Consider the following 22,739-nt stretch of genomic DNA (forward strand, 5'->3'; position numbering starts at 1 on the left):
CTGTAATGCCTATCAGCACAACAGTGGGCTGATAAATAGCTTGTAAGAAAAGAAAAAAAAATACAAAAATGGCAAAGAGTGTGTGTGTATCCATACAGCACCTGTTTCTTCCTGCTGTTGCAGACAGTCTAATAGAAGCTGGTGCGTCTCCTTCCACCTCTGTCTCTAGTAAGCAAACAGAGATGCTAGCTGTGCTGAAACACGGAGCTGGGTCCTGATCTCACTTCAGTGGCAGCTGGTGGTGTGTGACGTCGGACTTTGCAGGCTGAACGCAGATGAATATGAGTCCATCAGATTTAGACATTGGGTTCAAAAACTAAGAGCTGCTGGCTGCTTCAGAATTGAAGTTCATATTCACGGTCATATTGACGTCAACCTAGCAATCTTCCCTAGCAAAAAATAGATACCATCACAAAATAAAGTTCTTTACTGATAAATTAAACCAGATTTTCAAGTGATTTTGGCAAAATATATGAGGATTTTTATACACTGCTGTTATGTTAGAAGGTGTGATTTTTAGTTTTTTTCCCTTCATGCTCCTAAGTGTCAGAGCTGGGCTAGCAAAAATTGAAATATAGATGAAGCTTAAGCATGCAAGTTGTACTTTACCATTATTCCTGAGACTGTGAGTATGGCAGATACAAGAGCACTTCACTTCCACAAGTAGCAGACAAAATGAAACATCCATTTACTTTTCATGCACAGAAATGGTAATAGCAGTTGGAGAAAGGAGATGACAATTTATTTTGAACACCAGTCATTGCAGGGTGGTTATAACAGTTAGGACTGCTCCACAGCTGTGCTGCAGCCAGCAGGTTTTAGAGTGGAAATTTTGCCTCTCTGAATGCCTTAGGCTTGACTCTAGGTTTGTGAAATACATCAAAAAATGGTCTCGGGACGGTTTCTGGGCCAGGTCCTCAAGCATGAAATGTCTTTACTCTAACCCGCTACTGTTCCTCTTCTGGAGCTGCAGGTTACAAGAGCCACGCTTTCCCATTGCTAACTGGAACCAGTTCAGTGTTAAATTGTTCAGCCTGCATGTCCATCAGGTTCCTCTCCTTTGTTTTTGAAGGTTGTGATTCAGCAAGATATTGGCATATATTTGAATTCAACCAGGTGATTATTTTGACTGAAATATAATAATTACACTTTCCATCCTAAAATGAAGCCTGTATTTTATTGCTGTATCAGATTCCAACCTGAATTCTGATCTCCGATGCGTACAGCAAAATCTTTGAATGGAGCCAGAAGCTTAATCTTAACTGTTTAGCTCTCTTATTATAAGTCAGTTCTTGAGTGTCTTGTTTAGTCTCGAGTCAGACAAAGCCCTCCCTGAGCTCTGCTGGAGCTTTGTCCAAACTTGAGGATCTGCTCATGAGGATTTCCCATTTCTTTCCCTCATCTTCCCCTGTTACACCCCATGTTTCCTGCGCTTCTCTCTGCAGCCCAGGCTGGGAGCTGCCATCCTCACATGCCAACCATCTTCCCTGTCTTCAAAACCTCTTCTCTGCACACATTGCTGCTGGGAAGCTTGGCAGCTCTGACCAGTCCTTGAGGGGAGGAAAAAAATGTGAGAGAAGGTAAAGGGAACAAAGCAGAGCTATATATTGTATGATCTTTGGCAACCCTGGGGACTTTTGCCCCTGCTTTGTGGCTTGTCTCCTCTTGCTGGAAGATGCTCTGGGTAGGGACTAGGTCTCCCTAGACTAGGTCTTCCTCTCCTCACAGCAAGGACGAATCTAAATTCCAGGTGTCATCCTGCCTCTGGAGGGACTTCCAAAGCTTTTCAGTTTGTTGCTAAACTTGCTGCAGCCTTAACCCCTGAATGAAGGGAGGTCCCCGTGCCGCTGCCGAGACAGAAAGCTGTGGATGACCCTGGCCAGGCCCCTCTGCTTTTGCTGGGCTTCTGTACTACCTGGGCTGATTTAGGTATTTGGGATGCAGACACCTCCCAGCTGGGGAAGTGTCTTCCCACCCTGTGCATCCGCACGGTGCCAAGCAGACCGAAGTGACTCTGTGTTTCCAGGCACTCGGTAGGAAAAAACTAATGAGGTCCTGAGTTAATACAGGAAGATCAGGTGTTATAGTCGATGTAAAAAGAGAATACAGCTTGTCTAGAATAACTCTACGTGGAAGTCCTATTTATTTATTTTTTATGTCTGCAAGAGCCGTAAGCCACAGCTGAAAAACAGTCACTTCTGTGGGAAAATAAATAAATAAAAATAGCTATTTTTATAGCACATGGTTGTTTTGGACAGGATATGAAGAATATTGCATCTGATTGAAAATATAACAGCAGCAGAGGTGGGAAGGATGTAATTACTCAAATTGTATCTTGGCCAGGACACCACAAATATCTCGGATAAAGTGCCACCAGGTTGTCAGTTCCTTTCAGTGCCCGGGACATGTATCTAACAGCTCGTCTGGAGACAGCACCTCCCCCAGCACAGCTAGTTCTCCTCCAAAGGACAAGTGTAATCACCTCAATTGCTTAGCCCGTTTCATGCAATACTTTCCTTTTTCCTTAACAGCCTCCTTTCCCAAAGCTGTCTAAACCCAAGCCTATTACCTTACAAAAGCTGCCCAAAACAGTGTGACTGGAGGGATCAATAACACCCTTAAATTCCTGTGACACACATGGGTCTTATACCCTCATTTGTTCCATTGGGTGGAAACATTCTCCAGAAGAGGTGAGCGGTAGCGACGTGCACATATTAATGTTACAAAAGTGCCTCCAAGAAGACACCTGTGCAACCAGCAAAAGAGCCACAAGGCTTTCCTCTCCCCTCTGGCTGTGCTAGGGCTGAGGAACTCCAGTATTTGGGCACTAGTTAGGAGATGTTTCTTCAGTCAGGCAACCAGTCCTGAGGCTATGAACAGTAATCAGAGGAGGATGAGTGAGGGAAAGCACTAAGGGGAAAAAAGAAGAAAGTTTCTTACTACTATTTCTCACTCCTGTCATCATACGGATTCTGGAGGGGTCTTCTTAACAATCCCTGGACCACAGGGTGGATGCACCTCCATTTTCTCCCTTAGAGATTGGAAGGTGTTCTGCAATAAGAAATAATCCTTTGAACTCCATAGACTACTTTTCACACACCTAGTCTTTGCACAGCTAGTTCTCCCTGGCTTCTCCTTCTGGTGGTGTATTCATGTCAACAGGCCCTCTTTGAGGGAGTAAGGGTTTGCAGGAGTAAGCTGACAAACCCATTCCTGGGGGGAAAAAAAAAAAAAAAAAAAACCAAAACTTTTTCCTTCTTTTCTCACTAGAAGTAATTTGTGGCTCTATATTTGAAAGCTGCTTTTTGCTGAATATATAATTACTGTAATCCAGAAATGGTCTCCAAAGCGCCACAAAGCTGTATTTAAAATATATGTTAATCTTTACATCGCATATGGCCTCCTTGTTTCCTGCTTTTACAATTCCTTTCACTTCTAAGGATCTCTTAATTTACACGTCTGTGAAAACAGAATCAATTCCCCCATACACACTGTTGCATATTCTTTGGAGAGAATATATTGATTGAAAAACCTTCTACCAGTTTTATTAATCTCAAGCAATATTAACTACGTACAGTTGTAGGTACCAGTTGTACATGTGGAAACCTCACAAAATAACAATATCAATAATGTTTTGCAACAGAAACAATCATTTTATAAATAATGAATGTGTCATATTGAATTCTACAGGTATCTGGGGCACTTTTTTTTTTTACTTTTACAGGTCCTGTGTCCAATGTTGTTGACACCAATATAAATAAAAAATAAATCCATTGCATTCGATGCAGTTACATTCATGCTAGAGCCAATATAAGAGTCTTAGAGTAGTCATTTGTCAAATGAAAAAGTAGGACATAGCATAAGTACCATCTGTGGCGAGTGATTCATAAGACAAGAATGCAGCATAATCAGTTAAATAAATACTACCCTTGTGTTTTGTACTCTAAATGGACCTTACTCTAGCACAAATCATAGTGCAAGGTCAAAGCAATTGCAGGGACATGTGGAATTTTTTATTCTGATTCTTAGAACTATGTGGAATTAACTCTGCTTTAAGCTGGAGCAAAGCCAGAGGCTTGCAACTATTCTTTTCCACATACGACAGGAACTTAATTTCTGCCTGGAGGGACAGGACACAAGAAGCTGGAGCAGGTCTTAACAAATCAGTTGAACTGAAGCTGTGAGTTTTTGAGGGAAGACACCTAGCAGCTAGTGCTAACTTGTATCTTGGCCATGCCAGGTCACCACAGGGCCTTGGTGAGCGCACAGTGGAGAGGTTGGCTCCTTGTGGATGGCCAACGGGACAATTCCCCATGACGTGGGATGAGCAGTGGGGATGTGTAAAGTCTTCTGTGCAAACATAGCTTAAACCCGGTCCGAGCTCTTGGAGCAAACCTGCCTAGGTTTGTGAGACACGTGGGCCACGCACCTGCAGCCACTTTCCCACCTGCTGGGCAGAGATATGACCACAACACGTGCATTCAGCAGGCAACGACGTGGGCAAGAAAAAAAAGCAGTGCTCGAAATGTTATATAGCAAATGAAGAGGACTTGTGGGTAAAAATATTTCACCCATGTTCCCCCTTTTCCTTAAAACTCGGATTTCGTAAGGAGTTTGTTTTCGTGTTCTCTGTTTAAGAGGAGAAATTTATACTTCTCGCAATCATGACTCCAACAGAGGCATGCTATCCTTCACAGGCAGAACAAAAACTAAAGCAATAAATACTTTAGCAATGAGTCAGTCATTTAAACTGTTGCTTTAAAAGCTATGGGATTGTTATGTTGAAAGACAGCACATACCACATATATTTTATTTTTTCCTCACTTTATTATTTGAATCATCTTAGGCCGTAAAGGTCACTGCCAAGATTAGTATTCAGCATCACCAAACTCTAGTGAAACAAAGACCCTGCTCAAAAGAGGACCAAAATGTCAAGTAATGAGAATGAAAAAAGGATCGGTAGGAAAAAGGTTCCATGGCTTGTCCCAGGGTTGTGAAGTGAGTGGGCAGCAGAGCGAGGAAGAGACCTGGTGTCCTGTGGCTGATAGCTGTGATTTTTCTTCCAGATTACATGGCCTCTCAGTTGTTTTCTACTCAGATCAGTTTCTTTGCCCTTTAGCTATTGTCACACTCAGACCCAGCACCATTTCTGACGGCAGTGAACTTGAGCCAGAAGGAAAGTGCTCTTTAGTTATTAGTGTCAGATGAAAATCTGAAGACAGGGTGCTTTAGTTCAGCACCCCTGAGCTTCAAATCCTTCAGCAGTGCCTTGGTTTGGGTGTGCCACTTTGGACCAGCTCCATCCTCATTTTGATGTGGTTAATCACAGCTAAAATGATTCAGGCTCATACGTGCAAACAGGGCTGGGACCCAATGGATCTCCCCCTGAATTTCTAGAACTCCTTGTTCTTGCTTGTTCCAATAATAATAAAGGAAAAAGCCTTTCTTTGGTGGCATTTTGGCTTTCTGCTGCTGTGAATCATTGAGAGGTATGTAATAACAAGAGGAAACTTTTCAAAACTTATTGGCACTGGAAAGAGGCAAATGTTTATTTTAATCCAGCTTGCTTACATTTTCCCCTTTCTTTTACAATTCCATTTGTAAAAAGCAATGTAAATTAGTGACATAGTCTTAAGCATGCAAAGAAGATGAGCTTTTAGAAACTCTATAGAATGTACAGTTTTACTAAAATGTGAAATACTAACTCAAATTCTAGTATTTGAGCACTGTGTGAAGGACAAAGGATGTTAAAAACATTACAAATGCACTAGCTTAATTTTTCAGTTTGTGATGGATTAGCTTTAACATGCATTTTAATTTGTAGCTGGATTTTATCAGCTGTAGACAAAGTTTGATAATCTCTTCTTGTTTAATTAGCACAATCCTCTTAGGAGGGAGAAATGCACAAACAATAATAATTCTGTATATTTTATGACAATTTCACACTGACAACCTGAAATATCTTCCTTTAAAACAAACTGATGTGGAATTCTTTTACACGTCTTTGCCCTAACTTCTCTGTTTGTAGTAGATGTATGTGTGTATATGGAAGGAAAAAGAGCGAGGGAGCTCACACGATAAAATGTTTCCTCTGTGTAAAGAGCCAAGAGAACGTGTAAATAGACTGGATAAATAACAGCCGGTTCCTTAGAAACCAAGAGGCACGCTCGTATAGAGGCTTGGCTCTGTTACACTCCTTGAAATACGAAGCAACTCATTAACGTTGAGGTTTTACTCTGGCTTTTCCCCACCATCACCCCTGGATGAGATCTGAATCTGGCCCTTCGTTTCCATGCAGAGCTGGGCATTTGCTGTTTTTCCAGAGACTCAAATCCTCTCTCTGGGATGGGGCCTGGCTTTTTCTGCTGGTTAAAAGGCAAGGCATTTTCTTGCCTCTTCTAAAATTTCACCCACTAGATCCATCCTTTTCACACTGTCTGCTCTGGTTTGCCATGCTTTCTGCAGGGCCCTTCGAGCTGCTCGTGAATGTCTGTGGGGCTGTTTCCATCAGCACCTGGGGGAGATGAGTTACCTCCAAACCAGGGGTGTACACATCTATTTTGGCACAAGGACAGAGTGAAGTTCATATCAGCGGGTTCACGAGGTTAGCTTGAGCCTGTGGAAAGCTGGGCTGCTGTAGGGAAGGGAACCACCCTGTCCCCAGAGGAGCTGGTGCACCGCAGGAGTTCAGACAGCAACATCCCCAGAGTGTGCTGGAGAGCAGAGGAGATGCCTGGAACTCTCTTCTCCACACCAGCCAAATCCCACCAAGGCTGGGGCAGTGGCCCGGTAGCCGTACTGTCCCACTGGGCTCCCAGCACCGTAACACAGCCTCTGCTGGCCGTGGTTAGCCCTTCCCCTCCCACTAGGAAGCGCTCCTTGAGTCACACGGTGTGTAAGGCCAGCAGGAGCAAGGGCGAGTTTGCTGTCGTATACGTACACACATGAACCTTAGACACCTGACATAAATATTTCAGTGTATATTTTACACCGCAAGGTTTTTTAGGTCAGACTTTAAAAGGACTGAATATATTTTTTTTTCACTTGTGCTTTCCTTTGACTCTGCTTTTAAAAATCAAAGTCTTCTTCTCTGATTCCAGCAAGCCCTAATGGCAAATTAATGTTGTTGTGATAACTTGGACTGTGCTTTTGGAACATATCAGAATACTCTTTTGTTACAGCTCAATCCAAAAAGGGTTCTCCATCCCCAGCCCCGTGGCGCTGCTCTCACTGAGGCTGTTTTCCCATTCTGCCCTGCCAGTTTCCAGGCTGGAATTGGTGAGTTCTGCTACAAAGACGTTGCTGGCAAAGGTATCATTTTGGAGTATGACTTCAGCATGCTGTCCTGACCTTTGTGGGAAGCAACAGTGCACTGACGTTTGTGTTGGTTTATGTCTCCTGCAATCAAATTTCAATTAAAATTCATATATATAGGGCTCCATCTGAGCACCCTGCCACAAATTATGACAAATTCTTGATGAACCAGCACTGAATGGACCAGACTGTGCTTTCACCTGGCTTCCAGGCTGCCCTGACAATCAGGAATCTCCTTGATTTGACCCTCCCTGAATGTATTATTTTGGTCATGAAAATCCCAGAGCTGCCTTAAAAAGCTGCTGTGTTTCAGACAGGGTCTGTGTGGGAATATTCAAGACTTCAGTGATGCAAAGCAAGAAGGCTGCTCTCCATGTTGATGAGACCGCTGGTGTTCCCCGTGGGGAGCTTGGCTCTTAATGATGTGTAAGAGTGGCTGCTGGATTGAGAGAGGCTTGAGAGCAGCCAGCCACGGAGCTGCCTCCATCCTCCTCCTCCTTGCAGCAGGATGCCCCATGTCGCCGTGAGCTGCTGTGCTGGAAATATCATGAAGAAATTCTCTTGATTAATTAGCTGTTAAGGCCTGGTTCCCCTATATTATCTGATTCACACCAATTCCTCTACCTTCTGTTCTCCAGAATTTTACCTTTGAAGTAACTTTTTGTAAAGCCATATTCTGTGTGCTTAGGCTCATTGGACTAGGATCACACTTCTTCAGCTCCTCGCATCTCATGATTATTCTTTTCAGAATAAATATATACATATATTGCTGCATTTCCATGCTTAATCTCAGCAGGAAACTTCACATTAAAGCATCTTCAGGTAATTACTACCCAGTCCTTCCTGCAGCAGCATTTCTGACATGGGACACATCTTCCCGCATGACAGTACCCAGATGAAAGAGCACTGCAGTATTGTTTTATCTTTTGGTGATGTGCGCACTAATGCTGCATCGGGCCAACGCCTGAAGGAAGATCTTACCCCGTGTTCAGAGACCCCAAATCAGAGTATAATTTGCCACTTGAAGTGGTAATATATCACTGCCCATGGGTGGCTGAGAGGCCAAAGTAAGGGTCTCCCTGTAGGAATCTCAGCTGAAGGGGCTGAAGCTGAGGAGGGAGGGTTGCAGTAAAATATAAATGATAGCAAGTGAACTCTCTTTTATTGGGCAGAATGGAGTTTATTCGCTTCTTGTACATACGAAACAAAAGAGTTTGCCCTCTCTTTTTTTATTCCTCTCTATTCTGCTGCTTTCCTGCTTCATGCAGGATGTTTGCAATATTGACTTCTTAAGGCTCCCTGGGCTGTTTTTAGGCAGCTTGCTGTTGTTTTACCTGTTTTGCTGCTGGCTGTAGTAGCAAAAGGAGTTCAGGGCTTTATTTGTAGAAGTGGAATGAACCTGTGTGCAAGCTAGATAGAAAACCCAAGATTTCTGCTCCTGTTAAACCACATCCTACCTTGCCCGTCAGTAAATATTATTACTATTTCTATTATTATTATTATTAAAATGTTGAGGCTATCAAGCAGTGTTTTGCAGTGCAAGCATTAGGAGGCACAGCTGAGCTCGTCTGACATGATCCAGCAGAGGCAATGCATGCATACTAATGATTTCATTGTCTTATTTGTCTCCCAATGTATTTTAAAAGGTAAATTAATGTTCTTCTACCTGATCTTTAACAGACACCTTACATCCTCCATTAGGAACTCATCCACTTTCCTAAACTATTGCATACATCAGTCACTAGGAATGGATAGAAATTTGCTGGTGCAGGAAACCGTAGACTTCAGAGCTGCAGATTACTTTGATAATGGGGATTCTTCTCTTTTCACGCCTATGTGTGCAGCTAGGGTAGTATTTATATTCAGCTGATGAGCTTCAGTTGAAATATTTCTGGAATAATTAAGAATTCAAACAAAAATAGTTGCACACCCCCCTTTTTATTTGTCAGCACTCATATAGAAGGCTCTGTCTTTTACTAGTGTAAATAAAGTGAATGATTGATGCTCCCTTGACATTTAGGGGCTGTCTTAAATGCAGTGCTAACATTTTCTCAATATAGCAACTTTTCAGAGAGAGATTTTATTTTGCACAACAAAAATATTTTTCCTGCTTTGCCTTGTGCACCCTCTCATCTCCACAGGCACTGTAACCACCTTCCCCAGGAGGAACAGCCAACTGCAGCAGCTGCAACTTTCAGACACAGCTGTGATAGAATACCCAATCTACACTGTTCAGAATAAAGATCTCTGTTTTTGTGGGTGGTAAATCGTAAGAAAACACCACGTAAGGACAGTTTTGGGGTCCATCAAATCCATTACTTGCTCCAGCAGTGGCCAGCACCAGCTGATGCTGAGAGCCCTCCAGATGTGCATTTCTGTAGCACGTCTCCAAGGAGCTGTTCTGTCCTGTTGCTCTCATGGTCTGACGGCAGGTATGTCCTTTTTCAAATGGTTCAAGACCACAAAGACTTCTGCTTTGTGCTGTGGTTCCCCATGTCTTGTGCCTCAGGAGTGAACGTGGGAGGAAGGGCTGCAGGCTGGTTAGCTGCCACGTTGGCTACTTACTGCCGGGCTGCTTTACGTGTACTGATAAGCCACTGGTCTGTCAAGTCACAGCCATTGCCTAGATTAATACGGGATGCATGTTTTTAGCAGAAAAGTCTTGCCCTACCTGTCTTTGCTTTCACATCCACATTCAGAAAATGAAGATAAGAATCCCCAATTCCCTCTGGAGAGAAGAGCGCGAGATGTTTATTTATGTGTCAAGTCTGGGAAACACAGACTAGCAAATATTTATTGTAATGTTGTTCAGGAGGAAGGAAGGGGACCTGAGGTGGTGACAAGAGGAAAGCGCTGCTTCCAGCCCAGCTAATGAATGCCAAAGTCCAAGTCCCTGTCAGCTGCTGCTGCTCCATGGCAAGTTTTATTGCTCCTTTATTTAATGTTCCAGAAATCTGAGCTTCGAAAGGGCAGGGTTAGAGATGGCCCATGCCAGAAAGAGCTTGCAGCTTAACTGAGCAAGAGATGGAAAGCCAAAGGGCAAGAGAAGGCAGGTGGGATGGCGTGCCTGCAATGCAAAGCCCGCATCTCCTGCACTTTTTGCCAACTGTGCCGTGCACTGGGCCAGGCTCTTCCCCCAGAAACACACTGTGCAACTGAAATGATGGCCAGAGACACGTGGCGTGGGATTGTCCTGGTCAGTGCATTGAGGGCGATTCTGTGCTGTTGCTGGGAAAGCTGAATCCCAGTTGCTGTTCTTAGGGCCCAACCCAGAGCCCTTTGGTGCCAAGGAGGGCTTTCACACAGATTTTAAATGGCACTCCATCCAGACCTCACTGGATAATTTCACTGACTAATTTAGTCATTTAACATTTTCAAATTAAGTATAAATGAAAAAGAAAAAGTCAAAGCAGGAGGAAAAAAATGGTTAGTTGTCAACTACCACTTTTAGAGTGTAATATTTCTGACAGTAAGTGTAAGTTTCTCCATGGACAAAAGATTTCATGATTTATTGAGCCATTTATTAATTAGAAGATTACAGCAAGTCTGCTTCCCAGTAGCAAAAAAATAGACTTCGGAGTTAATTATAAATGCTGTAAAAGGGTGTAAGAAGATTCATAATCCAGCTCACTCTTTCTTCCACTTCAAGTTATCTACAAAAACATTTAATATAAGTTGAACTTTAAACCTGCTAAATCCTCTTCTGCAAAAAGACCTTAAATGTATGTAAAGGCTACTGTGACCTTTCTTGGCCAGGTCAGATCTGAATGTGTGCAATACCATCCAAGCATTAAAATCTCTCTGCATCTCAGCTGCCCTCCTCCGCCTTCGCTGTACCTGAGCGGGGCACCTCGCAGAGACCTTTCCAGCCTCGTGCCTGCAGAAGCTCTTCTATCCATTCTCCGTGACATGTCCTCCATGATTCACATCTGTTTCTCTTTGCTCTTTAAGGACCAGCTGCCTGACCTTACAGCCTTGTTAGGCGGCTTTGCAATTCCTGATACCTATCCCTCCAACATACTTTTGTGAAACAAGAAAATCTGATTCTTATCTTTTGCTAAGAGTTTTGTTTCTATTTCCCACAGGACTTTTTTTTTTTTTTTATCAGCTTAATAGCCACAAGCTCTCTCTTTGCACTTGATAATCCCTTTGATCTTCTTCACTCATTGCTCAGCAGAGTGCCATAAGGATGGTACTACCTTTAATCTTTCTTGCCATTGATCAGCAATATTTCTGTCCTCTGCTTCCCTGTGATTCCTTTGCTGAAATTGCCATTGCATTCCCTCTACGTTTTCTTGGAGAAAGCGTCATAACATAGGTGGTGCTTCAGGAGAAGATCACAGTTGTTGGAAGGAGCAGAGTGTTCAAGGAGAAAGGTTAGGGCCAGTAGTAAATATGTGGGATGTTTTGCATATATGTGCTGTGGTATTTTTTCTAGACAGTGAAAAAAATTAGTCTGATCTGTCTCTCAAGGGCTTGTGGCTGAAGCTATATCCTATTACAAGGCAAGTATGATGTTTCCAAGAGCAGATCCTAACAAATTCAACTTGAGATCTGAGAACACCTAGCTTTCCTTCCACTTCTTGAAGTAAGTCATTGCCAAGAACAGATTAGCTGATGATGTTCACTGGCAATAACAGGGGCAAAGTAAAACCAAACCTTTTTTCCACACTTATATCATTTAACACCACCAGTAAAAATTAAAAAATAAATAAATAAATAAACATAAAAAACATATGCTGTGAAGAAAGTGAGATTCACAAAAGGCAGGCACTAGATCAAGGAGGAATCTTTTGCATATGTTCATTATTCTGGATATAATTACACTTCACTACAAATGTGCTTCACCCACCACATACTGCATATAGATTTTCGGTCTTCTAGGTAGGAAGAAGACAGATTTGGTTTTGCCCATTGTAAGTATCAGGAGTCCTTCCAAAACTGTAATTCAAATGTGAGTCAGAATTTTGAGCGCTCCAAGGAACGAACTACAATTACAGACTTTTATGAAACTAAGATTGTATTCCAGCAGTGGGACAAATGACTTTATGTTAATCTGATAATTGTTAACAAAAGCTATAGTCTGGGGCAGTGGATTCAGCACGCAGCTGGTTACAATGGCATGCTGTACTCTGCAGGAGATGGGAAAGGGGGGACTCCCAGACCCCATTTAAATAAATAAAATATCTTTCTGCTTATTTGGATTCCAAGCGAGCAGGAGCCATTGCTGCTCCATTTACATGACTGAAGGTCTTGCTTTCCCAGAGGAAGGAGTCTCTTCCTTGCAGCCTTGTGTTTGGTCTTATTTTGTAACCAGCAGCAAAGCCACGTTCCTCTATTAGATCAGAGGCTGCTGGTGCTGATGTGCCAGGTTTTGTGATGTATAGCAGAGTGTCATCTGCACGGAGAGAAATTCTGCTCTCCACTCCCTCTGTATTTATACCTTGTATCTGTGAGTTATTGCATATTTTCCTGGCCAAGGTCTCGATTGCCTGAGAAAAGAGTAATGGGCATAAAGGAAAATCCCCATCCGGCTTCTGTCCGGGATCTGGAAGGTGGCTATTCAAAACATCCACTCAGGTCATGCAGAAGAGAAGTGAGAACAGATCTTAATATACTACATAAATTCACCTCTTAATCCTAGATGGTGCAGATCTGTGAAGCTGGGAAGCCTTCTTACTCCTGACCCTCTCCCCGGTGTGATTGTCACTGCTGTCGCCCTAGACTTCTGTGAATGAGCCACCCCTAGCCTAAAGGGAAGGGCGAGGGGGATCTGCTGAGGTCGTTCCAAAATGGGAAACGTGCCGAGTCCCAGTGCAGCACCATCACTGCTGGTTTATGTAACAGTTCTGTATTTTCACATAATATTGCATAATATCAAATGCCTAATTATGTAAAATGTGAGAATGTAGATGGTAGCTCGATACAGGGATCCTGTAAGGTGAGGTTTGCCATGAAGCATGGGCAGAGCACAGCCAGAAATGGTTGGGAGGAACCAGAGAAACAACTGAAAGGGGAACAACATCTTTCCGTCCTGATAAGTAAAGTTTAACGTCCTCTGATCTCAGAGTTTATCTTCTCTGGCCCGGAGCACTGCTGGGAGGTATGGCCAGGACACCTTATCAGGAAGGGGCCAAAGGCAGAGGTGGTACAGGAGCAACTCTGGACTTCTGTATGTTCCTCAGCTTGGAGAAAATCGGGGGGGTTAAGGGAGCCCAGAAGCCCAGCTGGGACCTGAAAAGCGCAATCCTACCACATTTACAGACTATATACACGGTGTCAGAGGCTGTCCAGCTGCCAGCAGCCCCATTTGATCACTGTCAGCCCCATGGGGATCCACTGTGCTGCCCACTGTGGCAGGCAGCCCCGCTGCAGGCAGGAGTGCAATCGGCTGTTTTGCGAAGCTGCAGGGTTCACTTTTAGCATCATTTGCTGTTTCTTGAATTATTTACTGCAATTACGCTGCTGATCCACAGAGGCATTGCTGCTGCGCATCATATCCAGATGTCTGCAAATGCACTCCCAGGGCCAGATCCCAATTTTAGCTACATCTGCAAAATATTCTCCTCTGGACTGAGGCCCTATTTCTGTTCCTGCAACTAAGCACACCACTGGCTTGTGGAGCTAAGTACTGTTCCTCTGAAAAAAAAAGCTCAGTGAGGGGCCAGATTTTACCTGTACAAGCTGAAAACAAGGCAGGCTTCCTCAACATCTCCAAAAAAATACAGGAGTCAGAGACCTGGAGCCAGGACAGAGACAAGGGTGAAGCTCCTTTGCATCAAGGACACTGCAGCTGTGCGGCTCTGCCCCATCCTTCCCCTGTGTGCGTGGGAAAGCCCTAATACTGCAAATCCTGAACAAGCCTTTGGGAGCACATGGGAGCTGCAAACGGTCTTTGCAGTGTGGAAAATTCGAGTCACCTAGTGGCAATCTATTAAAGGGCAGAAACCTGGAGTTTTAGTAAAATCAGGGCAGTGACACTCATGAAGACTAACCCATCACCAGGACATGTTGTAATCCAGCCTGCGGTTCCTCATCTAAATTATGATTATTTAGGTAAACACACCTAAAATGATGGATCTGTTCAGTGGCAACTATAAGCTGATTACTAGGAGCCCGGTGCCAGGCTTGCTTTGTGCTGGTTATTGCCACTCCGACCAGGCTGAGGGATGGAGCTGTCTCCCTTAGCCGAAAGCCGCTCCCCAGGCAAACTGACCTCCCAGCATATGCCAGAGGAGGTTTTGATTTATTTGGCAGTTGTGAGTTGTTTATAACCTGGTTTTGTTAAGATTTTTAGGCTGATGTTTATTTCCCTGTTCTCCCAATAATTTGGCTCATAGGCCAATTTCACCTGTAGGTGGGAAAGGAGTAAATATCAGAAAATCCATAAAACACGAGAGATGGGGAACCAGTCCTGCTTCTTCTCATAGCCGTCTTTGCTTCCCAGATTAAGCAACCGATGTGTTATGAAGCTGTGCCTGTAGGAGCACAGTCGGTTTTGCTGGCATGAGGGAGTTTTTGCGACAGGCTCACATCTCTATTTATTGCCGGTGTTATTACTGACACCGGTAGCAGTTTTATGTATACAGCACGTCCCAGCAGAGCGTTTGGGGCCCGGTGCAACTTGTTTTCAGAGCAATGCAGGAGATTTAACAACATGGGATTCAAATCCATGCTGCTTGTAAAAGGTATAATTATGGTATGGTGTGTTTATTAATAATAAAAGTCGTGGTGGGTAGCTTTCTGGCTGAACTGCTGTGAGAAACGGGATGCTTCCACTATCTCTCAGCGGGTCTTCCCATCCCAGACAGCAATACTCTAATTAACTTTTGTCAAGTGGTTCATTGAATCTAGCAAAATGGAGCGATCCAGAGGTGCCTACAGATCTGTCAGCTGCTACCTGAAAAATGGCTTTCTGTTCTCCACAAGGAAGGGCTTGGAAAACACTTGCTAATGATCAGTTTTCTAAATTCAGTGTGTCCTGGGACAACAGAGGCGCAGGAACTGATGGATAACTTGGGGGAATGGAGCAAAACCCAGGGCTCTGTCAGCATCCATAAATGAAAGAGCCAGAGGGGAGTAAGGGAAAAAAAGAAGAAAAAAAAAAAAAAAAGGAAAGTCTTCCCCAAATTGCAATTCTCTGTGTGCCTGAATAAGGAACATTTATGCAGAAGGTGGTAATAGAGTTTTTCTTGAGGTGGGAAATAATGACAAAATCTGGGGGCTGAAATATTTAGTGTCCATTTGAGGAAGAGTAAAAAACCAGCATTACAGCTTTTCTGGAGCCTGCATGCATGTGTAAAATCAAAACCCTTCTGCTTGAATCATAAATTCCTATCTCCCTCATCTCTCCTCTCTCCCAAATTCAGAGATTTTAATACAAGAAGAGACTGTTATGATCCTTTTCTCTGACTCGGAGCAGGATCTGAAGGGAGCTGATTTCCAGACCAGGGTCCTGCTGTGCCTTTCCCACCCCTGCAGGCTCTCCCCAAGCTGGGATCTGCCTGTCCCCGCGTGTGGCAGCCCCCTGCTCGTGGCGAAGGATACCTGTGCATCCAGCTGCCGGACCGATGCCTTGGATTGCAGGCTTGTCAGGACAGGAGGCATGATGTTTTCTCATCCGTGAACTGCCCGGCACATTTTTAGCACAGTAAGGATAATAATCACATTTCTGAAGCATGTTCTCCAGACACAAAATGATTTTGGTGCCTAAAGTGGGGCCTGGCTGTTTCCAGCCACACTTTAGATCTTGAAGACCCCACGTAGGGATTGTTTTCAGCCCTAAAGGTGCTGGAACTACTAAATATTTTCCAACACCAAATCATTAGGCAGAAACTTGGCATTTCTATGCTGAGGCTCAACCCAGTAAATGTCCTCAGAGCCTCCCCTTTGGGGTCCAGACACACCTCAGCATCTGCGCTTGCATCCCTTCACTGCACCCCGGGGCGTTTCTGCATGCCTGTCTGTAACACAGCACCTCCCCTCTACAAAAGAGGTAAGATTTCAGCTCTCCTCTGTCTGATTCCCAAATCTGTGTGTTTTTTTTTTTCTTTTTCTAGGAAAGAATGAGGTCTCAGTCAGCTCTATTTCCATGCAGTGGAAAACTTCTATATCATTGCATGCAAATACATTTTTTATATTGGCAGGTGTCCCACTGGCTGTGTATGCAAGTATGTGTGTGTATATATATATATATATATAAATTGCATTTCTTTGTATATGTGTGCATATATAGGAATATGAAATGCAAATTTACTTTCAGCTTTCCATCTTGTTATTAGCTCCACAAAATGCACCCGTAATAGCACACGTAAAACTGCGTAATTTGGTCATGCTGAATACTATTGACTTCATTTCAATCTGGGATTCTGGGCTACAATGCAGAAGTTCATGAGATCATAAAATCTGACTCCTAAAATTGTGCCAGACAGTGAAACTACTAACTACTCAGTTTACACATGCAAGCATCATAATTACAGGTTTTGTAAGGTAAATTTGAACATGAATGCTTGCTTACATTTTAAATACAGAGACATGTAAACATTAATTACATGTTTTTTAAAGGTAGCCATTTATTTTCTTAACTTACAAACTAAAGGGGCAGATTTGGAAAGTCGCTCTGCCTAAAAACTTGAGCTGCTGTTGACATAATGTAGTTTTTGCTACATATTGTATTTTCCAGTGATAACATAATCAGCATAAATTTGATCCACCGTAAATGTACAGCTGAAGATAGAATTTAAAATTGTTGTCTGTTTGGGAGGATGCACATGTTATTTGATTTTTGGACAACATTTCATGTATAGCTTAGAACAGGTGCTTTCTTTTTGTTTAATTTAAGCCTAAGTCTTTGAACAGTATTTCAAGAATCGTTGTCGACTTTTGAACTATATTGCCTTGTGGAATCATAATATTAATTTATACAAACTGTAAACCTGTGTTGTTTCCAAATTTGCAATTCATCATTCAACTCTGCTTGAATAAATCATACAGGTTTTAATATGTAAAAATGCCTTTTGCTGTCATGCTCCATTGCAACTTCTTGTTTAACCTGGTTATTTCTCAGGGTGGATTTTTATTCCTGCCATAATTGTTTCTAATTGGATGTGATTTGCTGCCACTGTTCTGCACAGGGTGGCTGCCCATCAGCACAAGTTATATATTTTTCATTGCTGACCTGAAAAAATGAGGCTGAATTTGATATATCCGTGCAACAGAGTCATGAGGGTTTGTGCACCCTGAATCGTGTGGTGACACGAATGTGATCCAGCTCAGACGTGTGAAGATGTCTGTCCCTCTGCTTATCTAGCTAAACCATACCACGAGGTCTTCACCAACATTGGAGGGCTCCCAAGGTGCTTGATCAGGCCTGTGCTTCCTCTGCAAGGACAGGCAACACATCCCTCGGTGAGGCTTATGTGGATGAGCTGCTGCTCTGCTCTGCTCGCCTTGACTCTGCTCTAGTCGTGTTACAAAGGCAGGGTTAGAGGAGGAAAATGAACCACAAATGCTGCATTATTAAAGCAAACCACTGGGTTTGCTCTTCCCCCTGCAGAACTGAAATTCCTCTGGGGGATTTCATGGACTTAACATTTCTCATGGGTTTTTCAGAGGTGTCCCTTGGCTGCTCTGTCCCTTGGGATGTGACCTCTGCCTGGCTGGCTGGAGAGCCACAGACCCCCAGCCTCATGCTGGCAGCTGGAGATGAAGGATTTGAATTCCTCAGCTGCCAAAATTTGCCTTTCTTTCCTCCTTTGCTTTGTGGGATGCTCTCATGCTAATGTTTTGGAGATCTGGAGCATTCTCCCTGCAATGCCAGCAGCTTCTGTGCCTGCGGTATGTAAATTTGTTGCCTCCAGAACTGATTCTGTGTGAAGTTGTGGCTCAGGACTATTATCATTATTTAATGTCACTTTTGCAGTAGCGTAATAGTAAAGCTTTTTATAAAAATATATTATCATTCTAAACTTTGTTGTTAGCAAGACAAAGCAGAAATAACAGTACGCTGGGTTCAGCCATCAATATAAAGGGTATATCATCAATCAAATCCATAAAGCTTTTAAGCTGTCTGGTTTTAAATTAAGGTTTACAATGCATTACAATGGGATATTTAAAACTGTGTACACGTTTTATCAGCTTCTCGTGACTCTATAAATGCTTTCTGATTAGTAGGTCTAAACACAGTGGACTTGATTCAAAGCTGACTTTCACAATTAATTCCATTTATTTTGCAGGACATTACTTCTATTGTATAGGGAGGACTCAAGGCTCTGTTTTCAGTTCTAGTCAAAGTCAAAATTAAATTGGAACTGACTTCAACACTCAGTAAAATCTAACAAGACTCAGTAAAACTGATAAATTAGAAGTCTGCCATTATATGAAGACTTTGGGCAGGATGTGGCATTGTCGTGGTGAAAGGGAAATAAGTAAAAAGGAGCGATATCTATAAGTGAATGCATGGCTAGTGTGTGTGTCATCCATTACAGCAGTGCTTATATGTCTCAAACAGGGTCGTGACTGCACAGTGTTAAATGCCATTTGGGTACATCAGGGAGACATTAATGTGCTGTAAAGATCTCGCAATCATAGACAACACAGAAAAGGATGGAAAGGGAAACAGATGCAAAATGACTTGTCTGCATTCAGACAGCCATTCAGCAGGAGAACTGTGATTACAACCAAGTCTCCTCATTTACAGTCTGGTACTCTGAATTCAACCAGCCAAAATCCCCATTCCTTTCCTTATCATACCTGCACCACCTGGCTGACAGCCATCTAGGAGAAGCCCTGATTTGTTTGTAAGAGTAGATGCATCATTGTCAGTGGCAGGAGGGGCTTCGTCTGTGGTGGGAGAAGGTCCTATCTAATCCTGCTCCCACCCTGCTAAGCATCTCCTCTGGACCGAAGTGTTTAACATGTGAAGAAGGTAGGTTTAACATGTAAGAAGAGTTTGGTTTCCAGCCCTAGGCTTTCTCAGTAAGCCTGACAAGAAGGATGTCTACCAGTGAAGTCTGGTGATCTACACAAAGACAAGAACAGAAAGATGAAGCAGGATGCAGAGTCTGTAGCTACCAACATAACTGGCATAGAAATTATATCTGTTGCATGAAAAATAGCTTTTCTTCTTCCATTTTCCTTTCAGAACTTGATACCCCACTGACGAGCCTGTCTAGGACTCAGAAGAAGGACTGCAGATAAAAAAGAGCAGAGGAGTAAAGAGGAACACGCAGAGGGATGAGGATGGAAGGGAGGCTCGGTGTGGAAGAGGAGTGCGGACACAGACAGGTGACGTGAGAGAAGCCCTGATGGGAATGGAGTAGATGAGTGGTTTTGGGTTGCAACATGACAGTACTGCCTCTGAAGTCTTCTTTGGCACTGTCAGACTTTAAAAAAACTTCAAAATTTCATATTCAACCCACATAATATTAATGGTTATTTGAGTCATTCTCACAATATGCACAACGGCAGGAGAAATCAGAGACACAGATCAAAAGCTCAGATCAAACCTACATATTCTCTGTCTTCACAATCTTAATAAAGGTTGTGGTCAAGTCAGGAGCTGGCTTTTAACTGTAACTATACGACACTGACAACTAAATGAACGGGAAATGAAAAGCCAGCTTAATTGTTGCCTGTTGTTATTGTCAAAATGACCGGCTAATTAAATATTTATTGTTTACTGGTTTCAAGCATACATTTGGCATGTTGGGATACTGTGTAATCAGTAGATCATACATTTCCCCAGAACAAAATAGTAGCCTCACAAAAGCCTGTTGTGAGGATTAGCTGGCTAATGGGCTCGACTCACCCCCCTGAGCACCGAGGGTGCAATTTGCAATTGCAGCTCTGCGCTCCCAGCTGGAAGTGCTTCATGCTCCCAGCACATCTCCCAGCGGGGGGACGCAGCTCCACGTCTCCCGCCTGGGCTCTCTCGGAGCCCTGCCAGCGAATGCTGCCCGCAAGGAACTCCGATTCAGTACATCTGGCCCCATCCACCCTTCCTTTCTCTGCCCTCTCCTCCTGCCCAGCCACATCCAGCTCCTGCTCTGGTGGTTCATGGAGTGCCCGGAGGGATGGGGTGCTGCTCATCTCCCCTCCCTTGCGGGGCCCTGGGAAACCTTTCCAGGAATGAGGGATATCTGAGACTCCAGAGAGCAGAATGTTTTCTGCTTCAGCTACAAACCATTGCCTTTTTCCATCAGCAGGGAAAAAGAGATCCTGCAGGAGCTCACACTGCTGCCAAACCTTAGATGAATAGCGGTCCTTTGGGGTACAACACTGAGGTGTGAAAAACGAGGGGAAGGCAAAGACCTGCAAAGATGCCCAAAGTCTTAAGATCCTCCTGGTGCTGCCCAGCTGCAACTGTAGCTTTCCAGGAGTGGTATTTTAATGTTGGAGGAGTAAAGAACATCTGTACCACGGCGTGCCCCAAATGGATGGCCGTGGTCAGGTGTCCAACAGGAGAGATGCTCCTGGGAGCCCCTCCGTGGCTGCAACACTGCCAGCTGCTGTGGGGAGGGGGCGAGCATGCTCATGGACTGCACAGTGAAAAACACCCCATGCCCAGGCTCTCAACAGAGCTTTTTCTTCTGATTTCCACCCCCGGGTGACACGGCTGTGTCTCAGCAGGCTGTCAGCCTCGCTGGCACCTGCCTAACGGCAAGGAGACGAGGGGCAGCGGGCAAAGGGAGAGCCAGGCCACCCGCTCCCAGCCGGCAAATGTTGCAGGGATGGCTGCCAGGCTGCAAGCAAACGAGGCTCCTGAGCACCCGTGGGCCTGGAGATATCTCTGTTAGGAAGGAGGAGGAGAATCGCAGCAAGCAGAGCCAGAAGGAAGGAGGGAAAGTTTGCAAAAAAGAGAGCAGACTCGTTGCAGGGAGCATCAGTCAGCTCTTCCACCAGCAACCAGGCCTTTTTAGTAGCAAAATACAAAAAAACAAACAAACAAAACAACAACAAAAAAAAAGAAGTAAAAGCTGGCATTCACAATTTCTCAATTAAAATGTAATTTACACCCTGCACTGTCTCTCTGATAAAAGCATGCTTTGCTTACCCAAGTGTGAAACAGTATTTACAGAAACATTTTGTGGCTTAATATGCTGTTCTGATGTTACAGGCGTCAGTATGTGCCCGGCCACAAGCGCTGGTTTGTTACCAAAGGGAGCTGCCCTTCATCAGCTCCAGCCTGGCATCTGGGCACCATTAGGAGCAGAACTGCCCCAAAACCAAGCTTGCCACCCAGGGCTCCCTTGGCATCCAAGGAAATAAAAATACACTGCTATAAAATGCTCCCAAGTTAGGGCTGAGCTCACTGGGTAGGCTGAGAGCTCCTCTAGGAGCTTTACCTTTCAGCAGCAGCCTCTGGAGGTACTCAGTTCTGAGGGCTTTTTCTGAGTGCAGAGGGGGTTTGAGTCTGAAATGGAGTTTTACTGGGCTGGCGGGACTGAGCAGAGGCCAGAGCTGGGATGCTCGCATAGAGGTCTGTGTTAGGAGGATGAGGTCTGTGTTGAGGGATGTTTTATTCTCCAGCAGCTATTTAAGGTGAGGAAAGACGTGCAGCAAGGGGGTAGCACTTTGCTCAGATCCTTCTGATTTGCTTGTCCAGCTCTGTCAATCCCAGATAGCTCTAGGGAGCTTTTTGTATAAATAGGACTGGAACAGCTTTCTGATGCTTACCTTTTTAGCGTGAGGTCTTTCAATGCAAGGATTTGATTTCCTGCACAGAATCACATATGCCTTGCAATAGCTTCATTAGAGGATTCTGGTTGTATTAACCCTCTCCATTTTTTTCCAAGATACCAAGATGCATTCAAGGGCAATGAAGATGCACTCTGTGTTTAGGACAAATATCTGCATGGAAGTTAAGGGAAATCTTATAACAAGAACCCCACTTCCATTAATTGGTTCCCTAATCCAGTGAAGCATTAGTCTTATGTCTAATTTGAAGCATTTGATCTCTACAATCAAAATTGCTGGCTCCGATCCGAAGACAATCAAACCATCAGCAGCCTTGCCATTGATTTCCATGGATGAGATCCAAAGGAGCTATGCACATGTTAAAATTAAACACATCCTTAATTGACTGGCTAGGGGTTGTATTTAGATCTCCTTAAATCACCTGTGCCAAACAGACCCCCACAAATACTTGTAACGAAAGTGAGAGCAAAAAGGTAGTGATCTCCCCCAAAAATGTTACCTATCGCATACAAACTGACCATGTCTTCCTGCCTGTTGGCTCCTCTTCCTAATCCATTTCCTAAATTAGAAAACTCTAGCCACTGTGACCTGGGCTGTGTCAGACTGAGAAATATTTGGGACCAAAACCTCTCCTTAGCTCCCATGGTCCTGGGAGGTCAACAGCCTCTCCTTGCCACAGCGACAACGTGGTGGTGAACTTCTGCAGGACTACAGCAACCACAAGATAT

General features: G+C 43.9%; 1 long non-coding RNA gene across 1 annotated transcript in view; it reads left to right on the forward strand.

The window, feature by feature from the left end:
• Positions 1-22,739, forward strand: part of LOC308176331 — a 94,228-nt gene that overhangs the window by 48,651 nt on the left and 22,838 nt on the right. Inside the window, exons 5-6 of the long non-coding RNA XR_013938233.1 lie at positions 7,182-7,278; positions 19,457-19,599. This is a non-coding gene — a long non-coding RNA (uncharacterized lncRNA). The remainder of the gene's footprint in view (positions 1-7,181; positions 7,279-19,456; positions 19,600-22,739) is intronic.

This window comes from Anser brachyrhynchus (genome assembly GCF_964034855.1).
Source record: "Anser brachyrhynchus genome assembly, chromosome: 12".
Lineage (NCBI taxonomy): Eukaryota > Metazoa > Chordata > Aves > Anseriformes > Anatidae > Anser > Anser brachyrhynchus.